Source organism: Heptranchias perlo, chromosome 32 (assembly GCF_035084215.1).
Source record: "Heptranchias perlo isolate sHepPer1 chromosome 32, sHepPer1.hap1, whole genome shotgun sequence".
NCBI lineage: Eukaryota > Metazoa > Chordata > Chondrichthyes > Hexanchiformes > Hexanchidae > Heptranchias > Heptranchias perlo.
The window spans coordinates 10435665-10447183 of NC_090356.1; the positions used below are offsets into that span (position 1 = coordinate 10435665).

The 11519-nt window shown below is 40.3% G+C and overlaps 1 protein-coding gene across 5 annotated transcripts in view; it reads right to left on the reverse strand.

Moving 5' to 3' along the window:
* rerea (arginine-glutamic acid dipeptide (RE) repeats a) overlaps positions 1 to 11056 on the reverse strand; it is a 399886-nt gene extending 388830 nt beyond the window's left edge. For 3 of the 5 annotated variants that reach the window (XM_067970329.1, XM_067970324.1, XM_067970325.1), the window contains exon 1: positions 10762 to 11055. The gene's annotated coding sequence lies outside the window, so the exon portion shown is untranslated. Of the gene's footprint in view, positions 1 to 10761 lie in introns of all 5 variants that reach the window. The other 2 variants (XM_067970328.1, XM_067970327.1) reach the window with 2 other exon arrangements.
* Between the last annotated feature and the right edge of the window lie 463 nt (positions 11057 to 11519).

Below are 11519 nucleotides of genomic sequence, written 5' to 3' on the forward strand. Positions count from 1 at the left end.
TCTAGGACCTTCTAGTCTTATTGGTTTAGTGTTACACTAGGTTTCCCTTTACCCACGAGACCATCAGGAAAGTCACCAACCAGACATTCAAGTTTCTGAAAATAAAATCAAGTCCAGGATTTGTGTACTTGCTCGTTGCCCTTTAACTTTTGCTTCCGAGTTTACTCAATCACAAAGCCAGAATTCAGGGATGAAGATGGAGATCAAAGTTGGATAAGGAAATTAGCAACTGAGCCATACAGATCAGGAAGATCCCAAGTTCAATCACCAGTCTGTACCCAATCAGCTGATCTCAGCCAGGCAGCAATGATTAGAGAGGGGGGGAAAATAACATCCAAGGTTCCTTCTTCTGATTGGTATACAGCAATGCCTCACTATCTAGTGATCTCTGCTGGAAGTAGGGACAGGGTCAGGCTTCCTAATTGCCCCCACAATCATAAAGCCTGCCGACATTTGAAGAATGGCCACTTAAATCGAGGCACCGGAGAAAACTGAAGGAAAAAAAATGGAGAGAATGTTTTTTTCTAAAAGCAGCGTGAAGCCAGCTGACACAAGAGGAATGGTCATTAGGGCAAGATACCAAAGAAAAAAATGAGAAAGGGAGGACCAGCAAAAATCATTTACGATAAAAAAAATTCTTAAATACAGTCCACAGATTTTTTTTTAAACTACACATTATGCTATTTCGTAACATGCTGGCTAGTTCCAGTTTCTCTATAGTTAATCAGGAAATCTCAGTGAAAGTGGAAAAGGCTAAGAATGTCCCTATGTGATAACTTGGAGGATTGTAAATCAATTTGTAGGTGAGAAAATAACTTGTTTTTCTATCAAGTTTGCACCTGCTGATGCAAATCGGCAGGTATTGTTAAAAGACACTCCCAAATTGCTGTAGTACCATGCTAGTGCCGCCAGATTTTGATACGGTCTCAAGCAGCCATTGGGAACACCAAAGTAACCTTACCAAATTTACGACAGCCAACAGCTAAGAGACTTTTTTTTCCAACTGAATCTTCCCAGCAACAGGCCTTAATAAATCTGGCAGGTTCACTTCATTTTTGACACCGGCTGCACAAGGTCCAATTGTCAGAAGCCTGTAGCATCACCTCACCATAAAGCCACTTTTATATTGCCAGAGTCCTGTGCTGCCAGTGCTGAATATCAGATTTGCTGAAGCTGGCAATCAGGATGAATTGGTTTTAAAAAAAGGGTGATGATCATAGTCTTCAACTGTAGAAAATCAAGCAAGTTTATCTTGGTGCTACCACCAACTGCAATACCACAACATCGGGAGGTGGTGGCACTAACACAATACAAAAGCAGCAACGAAGAATCTACTTTAGTCCTGAAGTGAGTGACACAGAAATGAGGGCTTTATGGTTTAGGGTATTCTTCCAAACAAATGGAAGGAAACTGTAAGGTGTATGATTGGGGGTGTTTCTTTGAGTTTTATTGTAGTTTTCTCAACTAGTGATAATGGCAATAAGTTTAACGTGCTAACAATGAAAGTGTCTTTAAGGTTTTTAATATGTACTTTTAATAATAAAAACAAAACAAGGGATATGTAACATACATCGGTGAATGAGAAAATAGAGACATTGGGCTCAATTTTGAAATGGTGGCGGGTTGGCAGCTGAGGGGGGTAAGTCGGGGGTGAAGGTGCGCCTGGCAATCTCAAATAAAAAACTTACCGGGGGAAGGGGGGGGACACACACGACGGACATCGGATATCAGAGCAGGGTGGAAAGGTAGGTTGATTTTGTGTTTTAACTTTGTGCAATGGTTTGTTATTTAATTTATTTCATTTCTTTTTGCCTGATCAGGCGTGAATCAGAAGCTGTGGGAAAGTCGCCCAGCTAAGTTAAAAATCGTTCTAACTGCCTAATATGTCACAAGTAAAGTGCCTTAAGTACCTCAATGAGGTATATTTGGTTCTTTAACTAGCATCCCGCTGGCTTTAATTGCTGGCGGGACTTCCGGATTCGGGACGCCCGTGTGCACACAGGTGCGTCTGTGGGAAACTCGGAAGTCAGTGGGTTGGAGCCGGCTTCCGAACCCGCTCTGTATTTCTGCAATTTTTGCAGCCCCTCCGCCCCCAACGCACCTGCAATTTACGTTTAAAATTGAGCCCATGGTCTCAGACTGTCCCCCATGACAATAAATAGACTGCGATATACATGATGCAAACAGTTGTTTCCAGGACAAGTACACACTGACCAAGAGCCATCCAGGTTAGTTCTACATAATTAAAAGGTAAAGAATTCCTCAGAATCCTTCTAGGAGACTATTGAATCTATATTTATATAGGAGTATGTAAAGCAGTAGAGGTGGCCTCACCAACCCCTGCTGGAACTGCACAAGTACACATTGGTGCAGAAAGAGTTGGGCTCAACTGTGATATCGCCCACAATTAAACTGCCCACTAAGTCTTACTATTCAGACTCACACCTAAATAAACGTCCATTTAAACAAAGCCAACGGGGTGGAGAGAGCATTGCACCCAGAATCATACAAGCATAAGTCATTGTCTTCAAGCAAACTGAGTTAAAAGACAAAAAGTGGAAGGAAATTTAGGCAATATTTTCTCTTTAATTTATGAGTCAAATTTCCAAATACATCACTTTTATTATTTTAGATTGAATTATAATTGATCAAGCTCAAAAACAACTTATTCTGTTGTGATGTCTAGAATGCATACTAGATTATTATGACCTCGAGTGTTAAGGTGGGAGAAATGGCCATTTAGCCCACCGAAACTTGTCCCTCTAGTATTCCAGTTCCGTCATCCATCTAGACTTAATGCCATCTGGTATTGCTTTCATAACTAATACCTCATGTACATCACAAATGGGAGTGAAAATTGCTGAAAAATTGCATTATTTGGTTCCCATTGCTGACCATAATTGATCTCTTTTGAAGAATTTGCAACGGTAATGATAACATGCCTACCTCACAGCCTTGTAGCAGTTTTAATATTTACCTTGACTCTGATCTCTCCTCACCATTTTAAAATGCTGTTTTAAAAAAAATGCCATCACCGATGAAATGCAGAACTGAGACATACAAACTAGGAAGGGACCAGGATCGATCCTCAGTCTGTGTTGATTTAACAGTTCTTAGCTGGTGCAATGATAAGGCCGCTATAATTAGATTGAACATGCCCAAGAGGGCGGGGGAATCAATCAGGGTTCTTGCATTTGTTGCACACAAGTTCAACTGTGATGCCCACCATTGTCAAGCAGTCTGCCAACATACATGAGCCCCATCAGTGAGTGATGAATGACCACTCAGAAGAATCACTGGAGAGTGGTTGGCCCATAAAGAACCACAGCCCAGCATAAGTCAGTGCCTTTAAGAAAGAAGGAGAAAGAACTGGGGGGTGGGCGTTGTTTTATTTGAATAACTACGCATGCAGCAACACACAATATTTTGCCACATGCAGATTCTCTTCCTCCTCTCCATTTTGACAGCACTCGAATACCACTAAAACCACGAGGGACAGTGGCCATGCTTTCCTTCACATTCATGAAACCACTACTCACAAAATAAGGGGCACTTTCACAAACAAGAGCTTGTGCCTCCAACTGCTCAGAAAAAGATTCCAGCTCTGTCTCTAAGCATAAAGAAACATACAAAACTGGTTTATTACTTAAACTGCTGGGAGCATTGCTGAACACTTAACTTCTGCAGGCAATATCTCCAATCCTACATCCTTAAGCTGCACATAAAGTGCAATGTACAAAATGGTTTCAACAAATACTTCTTCTGTAAATATTTATAAACACAAAAGTTGATATAGATCATTTTTGCAAATAGACTGTATATACTAAATGGAAGGATCTGTTTATAACAGATATGTTATCATGTCTGCCTAGGTCTGCAAAGTTCTGGGAAGTCAATCACATAACAAAAAAGGTCAGCACGCAGGATACAAAATACTTTAAAATAAAACATTTACCTGCAGATAATATTTTAACCTGTCTAATGATAGTTGCATTTTTTTTTAAATGTTCAATTAAAAAGACTTAGAAGCAAAAACATGTTTATTAAAATACTATACGTGATCACAGACTTTTAACTTGTACCCAATGTGTTGTTGACAGTTTGGTGGGCCAATTTGTTTTTTTGGAAAGTTGTTCTGTAGCAGTTTTAGACATTCCCAATTCAATCCAGCATATCAAATACAAATACAACCAGGCAGCTGGTGCTTTATTTATCTATTCTTTCTACATGCCTCTGGGTGGATACATCTAGTTTTATGCACCCTAAAGATTATTTGCATGCCTTTGGGCACAAACAATAGGCATTTCAAACCCTTTCTATACATTCAAGCAAGACCTAAAACACAAGCTGTATTTTCCATGAAACAACAGATGGTCAGGGACTGATTCCTAAGGTGTGTGCAGTTCCTTACTGGTTTTAGGCTTGTATGTACACAAATGCCAGTGACTCATGCACACAGCACGACACATAGAAAATAACATGGGACGCATAAACTATTGTTTCTGGCACCTAACCATCAATTCATCTGTATCATCTCATCAATGAGAAAACTAATAAAACTGTTCAAATACAGACCCCTCTTAACTCACATTCAAGAAAAAGTATAATTGAAAAACATTTACACTTGGATGCACCTTTAACCATTTTTGAGATGATAACCAATTATACAGGAAAGGAAAGGGCAGATTATCCATTTTAAAAGCAAACTCCAGATACATACATTTAAAATGAAGTCAGACTTCTGTATTTGTTAAAACTATACAAATGTAAAAGAATGTGATTTCACATTAAAGGCTTGCATCCCATCCACAATTAGAAATGTCTATAATCTGCACCACACAAAAAAAAACATGCTTTCCTCAATTTACCGCAAAATGTTGTTTAGTGATTGCATCTCATGAATGCTAAGATTTTCAACCACAACTTTAATGGCAGCTGGTCATCCAAAAATCCAGCAAACTACACAGAAACTGTACCCCTAGCTTCACAAAGTGGAAAACCTGGATTAAAATGGTGGACACTTCAGATTACCAGGCCAGGTGGCTGTGTGTGTTCCAAAGCTATATATTTCTCAATTCATTTCTATGGAAGTTCTGTAAAGTGCAATAATCTTATCCATCGTCGAGCAACTGCTCCCCCATTCAAATGTGAGATTAACATCTGCACAGATAGCATTTTTACACATACGCATCAGTACAAATCCATAATACAGGCAATACTGGTATAATGCTTAGCATGTAAAAACCCCTGTGAATTTACATTACCACTTTAAAATCAACATCTTACTGCTTTAAACTTGGCCTATCAGCATCAAGCCACTTTCCCCCCCACATGTAAACAGCAATGTAAAGTGGTCTGTTTTCTATCACAACAGGATAAAGGGTAGGTATTCAAAATTAGAAATCGTGCACTCGCAGCAGGTGAGGCTGGGCTGTGAAGTTAGCGTAAATAGCATAAAAACCTATTCCTCATCAACATACTTCAAAGCAGAAAGAAAAACCCTCTGCCAATGGAGTAACATTGATCCATTAGCTGCAATGTTGACTAACCAATAGGACAGGCTGTTTGACAACCCATTTGGGCACTGGTTAGCCGGATCTTCTTTATCAACCCTTGATTATTAGAACGGAAGCATCAACAAAGACAACAAAATGCTCCTGGGCTGATCGTCAGATGCACCAATCAAACATTTTAGGAGCTCCCTGATAAACATCTCACAGGACAGAGTGCCTGCTGTCATCTTATCCACTATGACCACATCAGCTATGTGACATTGATTAATCAAGCACTAAGTCCAGCACGAGATAGTTCCAGAGCAAACTTCCTCTTGCCCTACCAATAAGCCTTAAACCCAATCTTAGAAAAGCATCATTCTACACCACTGTGCATTTTCCACACCATTCATTTTTATGGCCTCCCCGCAAGTCTCTCTATCTTAGTGCCAATTTATGTTGAGGTTTCAGTGTTACAAGTTCCTATCCACCAGGAACTGGACTGAACTCATTTCAGAAAAGTTCTAGGCAATAGACAAAAAAAAACTTCATTCCATCAGTCTGGCTTTGAATCCAGGCTGCCAAAATGAAAAAGGACTGATCTAATCCACTGTGCTATTTGGTCACCACATTCTGCCCTGGATTGACATACAGAATTGTGTTAAGAACATAAGAAATAGGAGGAGCAGGCCATCCTGTCCCTCAAGCCTGCTCCACCATTCAATAAGATCATGGCTGATCTTCTACCTCAACTCCACTTTCCCACCCTATCTATTCCCTTTTGAACAATTTTATGTTCCCTTCAATAAAGCAGCTGCTTACTTTTTAAGTTAATGCTATACAAATTCTTCCTAAACATTTGCTCAGCCAGTGCTTTTTTTATTTTTGCATTTGTTATTGGGACGAGGGTGACACCACATTCCTAGTTGCCCACCAAAAGGTGGTGGTGGGCCTTCTTCTTGAATCAAATATGTTATAATTAAGTAGCTTGCTGAGCCACTTGAGAGAGCATTAGCAGTGTGGGACTGGAGTCACGTATATGCAAGACCATGTAGTGGTAAACTAGTTCCCTTCCCTGAATGGCTTGAGTGAACTAAATGAGGCATTTCCAATAATCCACCAGTTTTCATAGTCGTTTTCTTTAAAGCTAGGCAACAAATACCAGAATTCAATTTCACAACTGCCATGGTGGGATTTGAACACTCAGTTTCTAGGTTATTAGTCCTGGACTAGCACCACTAAGCTACAGTTCTGTTTTGAAAATGTGTCCTCATTTCATTTTCTCAATTCAATTTATCTAACTAATGTCTCTATTTTAAAAACCTGTAATATATTTTTGCTCACTCTCCAGTTTGCTGAATACTCGTAGTTCCTCAAGTCTTGTAACGATCAAAATGCAGGATTAATCGTTCTTGCTGTAATCTGCACCTTTTCTAATATATCTATGTCCCTTTGGAAGTAAGAATTTCCAAGTGTAATCTCACTAACACATTGCACAAAGTTAATACATATTGCTGGATTGTACTTTACATTTAGGCAATGCACACCAACATTCTGTTCACATTATTCAGGACCTCAAATTACAGAAATATTTTTAAAATACTAATAATTACAACCAGTCAGTTAATTATCTTACTTACCAGCTACTCTCAACAGTATATTAAAGCAATTGCAAAACAGTGAAGTGTTCTGCACTCAACACTTACCCAAACCAAGCAACAAGGCGAGGATAGGAAACCTTGTATTCTAATCAATGAAATTAAAAGAATTTGGGAAGACAATGTTCTGTATGTCCCAGAACAGAAATAAGTTAAAGGGCTCTTTAAATATGGGATGGTTATGCGATAGTACATTTGATTGTGGTGGTAACAAAAGCATAGATGAGGGACTAAAATCATTCTTCACGCTAAACAAATGAAATTTCAGATCACTTCAGTTAAAGTCCCATTGTATCTCCCCATTTTTAAAAAATGTGGTAATAGTCCATTACCTTCCCCACATTAAAATATCTCGTTCAAACCACACAGGGTTTTGCTGGTATGTATTTGATCATTTATAAATACACATGCAAGTATGTTTCAAGGCAGTATGCTCTAATGGTGTCCTTAAATCATTTTGGGAAGAGGGGGAGGGATAAAGAGAAGAGGGGAGGTCTCCACAGATGGTTTAGCAAGCTTATACAGTGACCCCTCCACTGTCTCTGATTTGTCGCACTGCTTGTCTGACATCCAGTATTGGACAAGCAAAAATTTCCTCCAACTAAATACTGGGAAGACCAAAGCCATTGTCTTCAGTCTCCACCGCAAACACCGTTCCCTAGCCACTGACTCTATCCCTCTCCCTGGCCACTTTCTGAGGCTGAACCAGACCATTCGTAACGTTGAAGTCCTATCTGGCCCTGAGAGGAGCCTCCGACCACATATCCGCTCCATCAACAAGACCGCTGACTTCCACCTTTGTAACATCGCCCGTCTCTGTCCCTGCCTCAGCTCACCTGCTGCTGAATCCCTCATCTATGCTTTTGTTACCTCCAGACTTAACTATTCTAATGTTCTCCTGTCTGGCCTCCCATCTTACACCCTCCATAAGCTTGAACTCATCCAAAACTCTGATGCCCATATCCTAACTCACACTAAGTCCCATTCACCCATCACCCCTGTTCTTGCTGACCTATATTGGCTCCCAGTCCAGGAAAGCCTCGATTTTAAAATTCTCATCCTTGTTTTCAAATCCCTCCGTGGCCTCATCCCTCCCTATCTCTGTAACCTTCTCCAGCCCTACAACCTTCCAAGTTCTCGGCACTTCTCCAATTCTCGCTTCTTTCGCATCCCTGATTTTAATCACTCTACCATTGGCAGCCGTGCCTTCAGTTGCATAGTCCCTAAGCTCTGGAATTCCCTCCCTAAAGCTCTCCGCCTCTCTATCTCCTCCTTTAAGACGTTCCTTTCACTTGTCCTAATATCTCCTTATGTGGCTCGATGTCAAATTTTGTTTGATAACACTCCTATGAAGCGCCTTGGGATGTTTTAAAGGCACGATATAAATGCAAGTTGTTCTTGTTGAGTAGATACACCATATTCACTAAAGATCTGAAGTTCAATCCTCTGTCTGTGCTGTGTTAGCTGAACTCAGTCAGAGCAAAGTAGAGCCACTAAACCTGAATTCAGATTATAGAGGGGGAAATCAATCCGGATTCCCACTCCTGATTTAAATCCAGTAGCCCCAGCTACAAAGCGTACATCTGTTGACGTCAAGCAAGAAAAGGGTCAGGCTCAGCTGTGACGCCCGCCAGATTCAAATAGCTTGCTGACACTCACCATCAAGGCTCACAGATGAATAACTGCCACTTGGGTGAGGTACTAGAGGGCATCTGGTGCCTGTGATGGTATCAACAACAACAACTTGCATTTATAGTAAGGACTCAATGCTTTCAGGAGAAGAGAGAAAATTGGCAGGGAAAAGAAAATTACTCGGGTTTATGCTGCCCGTCAACATGTTTCACCAAATAATTATTTACTAATATATAGCAGCCATAGGGAAATTTTTCATATATGACTGGCCCTTCCTGTCACAGGATCGAACATTAGATCTTTCACCCTAACAGCTGTTGTACCCCCTCATCCCATTGCTGCCTTCAAAAGAACTGTAGTAGACAATAGACTCCACAGCACAGTAACCACCAGCAAGTACAAAAAAAACATAGCCACTACCATAATATAACAGCTGCGTTGGAGTAAGTTACAGGCTGTAACCGAATCTTGGGGGTTTGAGTCAGTTGATGTTCACAAACCACTGATGAAGCTCTGCTCTCACAGTTTATGAAATCTGAACCCCTTGATTGTATTACATCCTGGTAACACACTAACACTGGGTTTCACAGCTATTGTGGTACACATCTTGAAACGTGTAAAGCCTCTGTTTACATATAGATACCATTCAATTTTAGTATCAGCTTTTAAAGCATTAGTCACAGCATTTTGTCATTGTCGCCACTGGAATTCCTGTTTATTCAGTATGTAGGAGTTATGTCTGTCCTACAATTTGCTACATGACTTTCATCATTTGAAAGAAGAAATCTGACTAAAGATAAAACTTTATAGTACATCATATATAATCTTTATATGTTGTATTGACCTGATTTTGCATATCTGCAGGCACACTGGTCATTGCTATGTGTACAAATCTTTGTAATACACCAAAATCAAACCATCTTAGTAAACAAGCATATTTACATTCAACAATCCAAATGTTCAATAACCACAGCAAAATACACACAATTCTCATCCATTTCTCAATCATTAATGGTCTTTGTAATCCACATAGTAATATACAGCACAAAAGCCTAATTGCTGCAATTTTCTTTACACAGAATAATGAACCAAAGGCTGGATCTGTAACAAAAATCTAATTAAAATCACTCCTATAACAAAGAACCACAGAAACGTACATGGAAGCTTTCTTCAAATTATACATTTATTTATGGTGGGATGAGAAATGGCAGTTTCTAATCTCCACAAGGAACCAACAAATTCCATTCTTAGCAAATTTCTTAAGACTTCTGTAGCTTCAGCCCAAAACCTATGGTACTGGCAAGGCTTTTTTTAAAACAATCATTCATTGTAAAAAAAATGAAAATAAGCAGTGTTCACACCACCACATTAAAACAAAAAAAAAATCGAACACCATGCTCTCTACTTTTAGTTCAACCCAGATAATGAGGGTTAGACAATCCATTTAAGGCCTACTCCACCAAAATAACACCAGATCTAATCCCCCACACATTTGCACTAGACTTGTAACCCAGCATTATCACATCTACGAGATTTAAAATACAGAAGAGGTGGTGGGGGGGGGGGGTAGGAGGAGGAGGAGGAAGCAACATCAACGATGAGTTTCTCAAGCAGTGGTAGAAACACAAAATATAAATAAATATTAGCTTGTAAGAGTCCAGGACGGGAAAGCCACAATAAAGAAACAAAAACACACACACACACACACACACTCTCTCTCTCTCTCCACAAGTGTCACTCTAGCACCAACATCACACACAATGGCCATACTTGTCCTCATAAATAGATGTTTAAATTTTAAAGAGGCGAGGGGGAGAAAGAGTTTGCTTTAAAGGGGCTTAAAGTGGAAGAGCTAAGATAGATAAAAGACTTAGTGTGTGGTTGGGTGAGTTGCTGAGTGTGAGTCCCAGTCACAATGAAGCCACAACACACACACAGACACACAAAAAACACATCCAACCTTTCAACCCATTCCTTACCTTCCGTCCCTCTACCGCATGAATGCTTTGGCTGCTTGGAGCTTCACAAGGAAAAGAAAAAGAAGAGTTGTTGGAGGTTGCATCTGAATTCTTTTTTTTTTCCCCTGGTTATTTTTTTCCTCTCTCTCTCTCGTGTGTTTTTTTTTCCTCTCACACACTCTCTCCTTTATCCCCCCCCCCCCTCGCGTTTTTTTTTCCCACTCTCTCTCTCTCTCTCTGTGTGGCTGAGAACAATGCGTTTGTTGGGGAGAAGGGAGAGAGGGGGGGGGGGGGTTGTTTTTTTTTTGAGGGAAGACAACAGGAGCCTTGAAGAGAGGAGCAGAGCCCAGAGTAACACTGTAACCACAGGACACCGCGCACCCGCCAGTAAACGCCGCGCCCATTGGCTCACGCCCGCCGCTCGCACCCCCGCCCGCCAATCAGCGCCAAGGAGAAAGAGGACTGAATTGATTTAAAAGCTCAGTGTCCAGAAACAATGTTTCAGTCTGGAGCTGAGGGGAGAGGCTGTGACAGTCAATGCAAACTGGGGGCAAAATAATAATAATAATAATAACAACAACAACAACAAAAAAATGCTGCACGCAGTGTGGATAATTTACTATACTGGAAGCTGCACACACTGGGAGCTGAATGCTGCACATACTAGGTTAAACAGTAGATAAATCACTAAACTGGGAGCTGAATGCTGCACATACTAGGTTAAACAGTAAATAAATCACTAAACTGGGAGCTGAATGCTGCACATACTAGGTTAAACA